Below are 6,344 nucleotides of genomic sequence, written 5' to 3' on the forward strand. Positions count from 1 at the left end.
AAGGCTCTTTCACTTCAAATGTGGAATTAGACCCTACAGGAAGCAGAATTTTATTACATATTATGGCTTGCAGGAAGTAAAGGAAATTATTAATTCGCCTTCCAAAAAAGGATCGGGGAATGGTATCTGAGCAGGAAACAAGTGCAAACCATGCAAAAGTTAGGGAAAATATTTATAGAATACATACTGCTATCCAAAGACTGAGCTGTAAGTCAGTGGCAAAATGGAGGACTTTATTTAAAACTCTTTCTTCTCCAGTAACCTAAGGGAGACCCAATGGTCTCTAAAATGGCCCCCACTTTAGTAGCAACACTGTAGATCCTGGAAGAAGCAAAGGGATGAGAGCATTATTTAGGCTGTAGGAATTCCCATGAGTTCAAGGAACCAAATTTTCATTAACAATTAAAAAACAGAAACAAAAAAACAAGGAAACAAGCCAATGTGAACGAGATTCAACAGGAAAATAAACTGATTTAGGATACAAATGGATATAGGATACAACTGATTTTGGTTTAAAATATGAAATAAATGAATTCAGGATAATTTAAAATAAGAGAAGAAATACCAAAATTGGTAAAGCAGCCAGGGTCTATAATAAATGACTGAAGATGTGTGAAAAATAATCAAACCCAATTTTTGAAAGGAATATGATTTTTAGTAAGAAAACTAAATGGATGGGTTAAAAACACATAAGTTAAGCTAAAAAGAGAACTAGTTAACTAGACCACAAATAATGAATACCCAAAATGCACCAGAGAGTCTAGACAACATAAAATATAAAAATAAATGTAAAATGTGCAGAATAAAATTCTTATCACCATTATGAAGTCCCAAAACATAATAGAGAAGTAATAAATGAAAAGATGTTGAGCTTTTTGTTTTAAACTAATGACGTACATTTATCAAAGATAAACAAATATAAGAAAATTACAGTATACATAAGCAAAATAAATGGAAAAAAATTCCAAAAAATATTCCATTAAAAGTGCAAAGCACCAAAGACAAAGAGAAGATCTAACTCTGAAGCCAAAGAGGAAGAGCGATAAATAACAGAAAATCAGATCAATAAAGCAATGACAATGACACTGACAACTGATTTCTTGATAGCAAAAAAGAAACAAGTAGACAATGGAATCCAGTTTTCAAAGTTTGAGAGCAAGTCATCATCAACCTGAAATTCTGTATCTAGCAAAACTATCTTTTAAAAATAAAGGGTTGTCATTTTCAGATAAGTTAAATAATCATGATACGCAATGAAGCATAATATAGAGGGAAATTCATAGCATTCAATTTCTATATTAAAAGAGAACACAGACTGAAAAATTAGTTAAGTTAAATATCTGGACTGGAATGTGAGGGAAAATACAGAATATACACACAGAAATCAAAAGTAAAGACATATTAAAGATATGAGCAAAGTTGAATAAAACAAAAAAATAAAGATGTATAATGGAATCAACAAAGTTAAAAAGTGGCTATTTGAAAGACTAACAAAATAAGGGAAACAGTAGCAAAATTCATTAAGAATAAAAGAAGAGAAGCATAAATAAATAAAAAAATAAATAAATGAGAAAGGGCACATAACTAGAAATACACAATAATTAGAAAGATAAGTTACCACCGTGAACAACCTTTATACTTAAGTTCCAAAAATTAGATCTAATGTATGAATGCCCAGAAAAATTTTACTTACTGAAACTGAATGAAGAAGAACTGTAAAGGCAGAATGCATATAAAGCCTGAAGATACAGAAAGTTAAAAATATTTTCACAAAGGTAACATCTCATCCAGGCAATTTTACAAGGAGTTTCTACTTTCAAGAAACATCATTTCAATTTACACATCATCCATTTAATAGAGAGAAAATTGCCTAACTTGTTGCATGACGCCAATGTAAACTTGATTTCAGAATCAGACAAGAACAGTAAGAATAAAGAAAATCACAGAAAATCCATGACTATGGATACAAAAATTCTAAACAAGGTTATGGCAAATGAAATCAAATCGTTTGAAGACACAATAATGGCCTCCTTATTCTTCCTAGTTCTCAAAATTGGTACATATGTTACCTTAAATAACAAATAAATTTTACAGATCTGATCTTAAGAATCTTAAGTATTCTTAAGAATCCTGAGAGGGACATGCATACTCTACGCACTCAGGCTCCACAGCCACTCCTGGGTGCTCGTGCCTAAGTCACGGGCCACCTCTGCAGTGAGAGCGTCTACCTGGATCCCCCGAGCCACCGCAGCTCCATGCGCATGGGTGCTCCAGACGGGCACTGCGCCTGCTCCAGGGACACCCACACTTTAGACCCTGGTTCCATGGCCACTCCGCAGATGCCCGGGCATTAGCCACGGGGCCACCGCGAGTGTGCCCCTGAGCAGGTGTCAGAGGAAGCCCCTAAGCCATGAATTTCCCCACAGGAGAAAAGATCCATCCCTGCAATCTTCACCAGCTCTAACCGCAGCTGATAAGGCTGCAGAGAGACTAGGCAGCTACACACACCCCAGTCTGAGCCCCCTGCCGCACGCAGCCAGCACTCACGCCCACCCACCAAGAGCTGAAGGCTTTCCCTTCCTAGGCGATATAGGGAGAATGTTTCAGGTTATCTAGTTTTTATAATATGGTTACAACTAAAATTGCTCATCCGTTCACTGGACCTGTGTGTGATTACAATCGCTATGTTGTTAAATCTCATCTGATCTGTGTATTGTGTAAGACCGATGAATCACAGACCTGTGCCCCTGAAACAAGTAATACATTATATATTATTTAAAATTAAAAAAAAAAAAAGAAGTACAAAAAAAAAAATCTCATCTGATCTGACTGCTCTCCTTCACATGAGCAATCATCGACATTCCAAAGGCTTTGGACTTTTTTTTTTTTCCTTCTTGAAATACTCCTTTCTTTGCTTCTACGAAAATACTGTCTTCTGTATTTCTTTTTCACCCAGACATCATTCTCAATTTCTTTTGCCAACTTCACTTCTTTTCTCTACATTCTTGCCCAAATTAATATCATTCATTTTTTCACACTTTAATGTCATCCAAATGCAGAGAGGTACCAAACTTACATCTTCAACATATTTCTCCTCTATTTCCTACTACATTCCTCTTACCTCACTTGATATCTATATTTCCACTCTAGAACCTGTTTTCATAATTCAGTTCAGTCTTCCCCTTCCAGGTAAGCGATACTACCATCAACATACATGGTTAAACCAGAAATCTGAGGTCCATCTCCACTGACTCTGAGATCTAAGCCCATCATTTAATCTCTCATAATTTAAGAGAAAGTTTTTGGAACACTGGTATTGCATATTATCTTTAAAAGTGGCGTTGCACATAGATATGCACGAGGGAAAACATCACATGGAAAATTATTATTTTGGGGAATAGATTATAAATTTTTGTTTTCTTTTTTAAATTTTATAAACAATATAATTATAATTATAACCAGAAAAACAGATGATTAAAACAAATTCAAAATTTTTCTTGAAACCAGAAATCCTAGGGATCATTCTTTTTTGATAACCAATCTCATATATCTCCCCCAGCTCAATTGGTTTATTGCCTAGACATATATGGGAACCCGAGAAAAAAAAGCATTCGCATTATCACATGTGTGAATAGAAGTTTAATCCTAATCCTAATTTTCAAGATTTCGGGTTAGCAGTATAGATAGAAAGGGATTTCTTTGAAAAATCAGGATTGTGTCGTATGTGTTATTAACTACAGGCATGTGGTGAAAGCATTAGGAAAATCATGAAATGGAATGACTTGTAAGATCAAATGGGTTCTGAACATTGCTCTATGCTTCAATTATATTCACAAAGATTTCATTCTCCATCTGATAGTGGTCTTATGTTTATATTTATGCAATTCATGCATGTTAGCTTTGAACGACCAATGTTGGCTCTTTACATTACTTGTAATGGTTTTTTTAATGGAAAACATTAGTTTGAATTATGAGCAATCTAGTATATATTTTGGAATGCATTGCTTCAAGTAACTGCTAATAACTCTGTGAAAGTTCATTTCAGATGCTGAAATATATAGAAGTTATGTTAAAATTAAATGATATTGCAGACACTTGATAAGTTTATTAATTACCATGAAACTTGAATACTAAATATATTATTGATGGAATAATTCACTTCAAGTAGTGACCAGTGTAGAGGAATGGAACACACATAGACATTGGTGAAAAAACAGATATGAATTTGAAATCTACCACTACTGTCTGTGTGACCTTAAGCAGGTTACTTAACTTCTCTGAGCATATATGTGTGTGTGTGTGTGTGTGTGTGTATAATTTAAAAAATAATTTACTTTTTAGCATTCTAAGAATCAGAAAAAAAATATACAAAATGCCTATCTTATAGTAATTTATACCTTCCTGACTACTTTTAATTTATTGACTTAAATGATACCATACATACAATTCTGATGCTTTACATCACCTACCATATTACTAGATGAGACTGGTTGGTTAGTCAGTCCTCACTGGGTGTGTTGATATTTGGCTCTCTTGGTGGCTTCATGGCACTTGGGATGAAGACTGTGTTGGATATTTGAAAGAGGGAAAGAGAATTACACATGTAAACATACTCAGCCCAGTGTAATCAAGAGGAAGCACATGTGTATTCAAAAGACTTTCTCTAAAACCTTTCACCAATATCCAGACAATAATTTTGTCTCTGCTCATAAGGATAATAGCAAGTCATGCCCATTAGAGCAATCTGACTTGACTTTGTCAGTTTTATCTCTGTCCCACCCACTGCCTCTCCCCAAAATAGAGGAATCAGCCTCTATTTCCCAAGGCAGTACCTATTCCTTCATTTACCATCTTTAATGTCCTCATTTTATTATTTATAATTTGCCAACATAATCATTTCTCTGAGAAATTGTGATCCTGGGAAACAATGTGTCTAGTCAAAATGATACTGCCCACTTGTTTTACCCTTTATAATAATTTAAACATCTTTGTGATTTTAGAGCAAACAAACACTCCCTCCAACCCTCCTCAATTTACAAGTTTCTTCAGCCCTTATTGTCAAGGTGACAATTCACAAACTAGGTTATCTAGAGTGATTCTATTCACTTAACATGTAGTAACATGTTGTATTTACTAGAATGTGCTAGGTGCGGGGAGGGGGGGAGAGGAAACTATATGCAAGTCTATTAGAAAAGCATGTAAATATTTCACTAAAATATGCTTAACAATTAACAAAGAATGATGGGGTAATAAGAAAAGTGAATACAACGAACTTATGTCCAGTTGGTGGAAAGGGCACATCCCAGATAGTTCAGAGAACATCATCAATTCTTCTTATAGCAGCTGCAGCCCTGGTCTTGAATCATCAAAGTATACTAACATCTCTGTACATAAAATCTGCATTGGAGACACATAAGCAGAATTTGAAAAATTTTTGATCAGGGAAATAGTCACCATAGTTATTTCAAGGTACTTTATATAGCACTTGAGAATATAGAATGCTCCATTTCATTATGAAAAAAATACAATCCAATCAATAATATATACTCTCATTTGCTGGTAAAACTTTAAGCATAATGAGAAAACTTTAAAACTGGAGCTGGTAGAGGCATTTAAACATCATATTGGTTATTCCTCTGCTACAGAATTGACTTAATTCAATTTACATAGATCACTATTGATTCTAGTTCTAAAAAATGGGAATGAAAAAATCCTATCTGCATAAAGTCTACAATGCCAATATTTTTTTTCTCCCTTATATAAACTCAATTTGTTGAAATGCAGGAAAGTCATATTAAATTACAATCAATATGAGTAAATAAAATTCCGGTGTAAAAATATATTTTCCAAGTATCAACTTAGGACTGGCTAATAATAACAATATGGAATATATTAATATTGTACCCAAGCAAAGCATGGATTATTTCTTGGAGTTCTTTGGGAATTCCCCAAAGTACTGTCCACAGATAATCATTATTTATGTTTTTATTCTTTCAGAGCTGTTACTATTCTGTATTTGTTCTGTTGTTGTTTACATTTTATAGATTACATATTGCTATCTTTATTACTTACATTAGTTTAGGGCAGTGCTTCTAAAATTTAGTACATATGCATCAGAATCACATAGCAAGCTTATTAAAAGAGCATAGCTTCCTTAGCCTCATACATGCCCACCTATTCACTCTTGCTCATCTCAAAGATTCTATTTGGCAGAAGTGAGTTAAAGTCTAGGAAAATGATTTCAAAAATAAACCTTCCAGGGCGCCTGGGTGGCTCAGTTGGTTAAGCATCTACCTTCGGCTCAGGTCATGATCTCAGGGTCCTGGAATCAAGCCCCACATCGG

General features: G+C 34.3%; 1 long non-coding RNA gene across 1 annotated transcript; it reads right to left on the minus strand.

Moving 5' to 3' along the window:
* Positions 1 to 235: 235 nt before the first annotated feature.
* Positions 236 to 5,372, minus strand: LOC116647326. The gene is made up of 4 exons (XR_004302326.1): positions 5,274 to 5,372; positions 4,470 to 4,563; positions 1,694 to 1,739; positions 236 to 321 (listed from the first exon to the last, which is right to left on the minus strand). It is a non-coding gene; the product is annotated as an uncharacterized LOC116647326 (long non-coding RNA).
* Between the last annotated feature and the right edge of the window lie 972 nt (positions 5,373 to 6,344).

The sequence above is a fragment of the Phoca vitulina genome, unplaced genomic scaffold, assembly GCF_004348235.1.
Source record: "Phoca vitulina isolate PV1807 unplaced genomic scaffold, GSC_HSeal_1.0 scaffold40, whole genome shotgun sequence".
Classification (NCBI taxonomy): domain Eukaryota; kingdom Metazoa; phylum Chordata; class Mammalia; order Carnivora; family Phocidae; genus Phoca; species Phoca vitulina.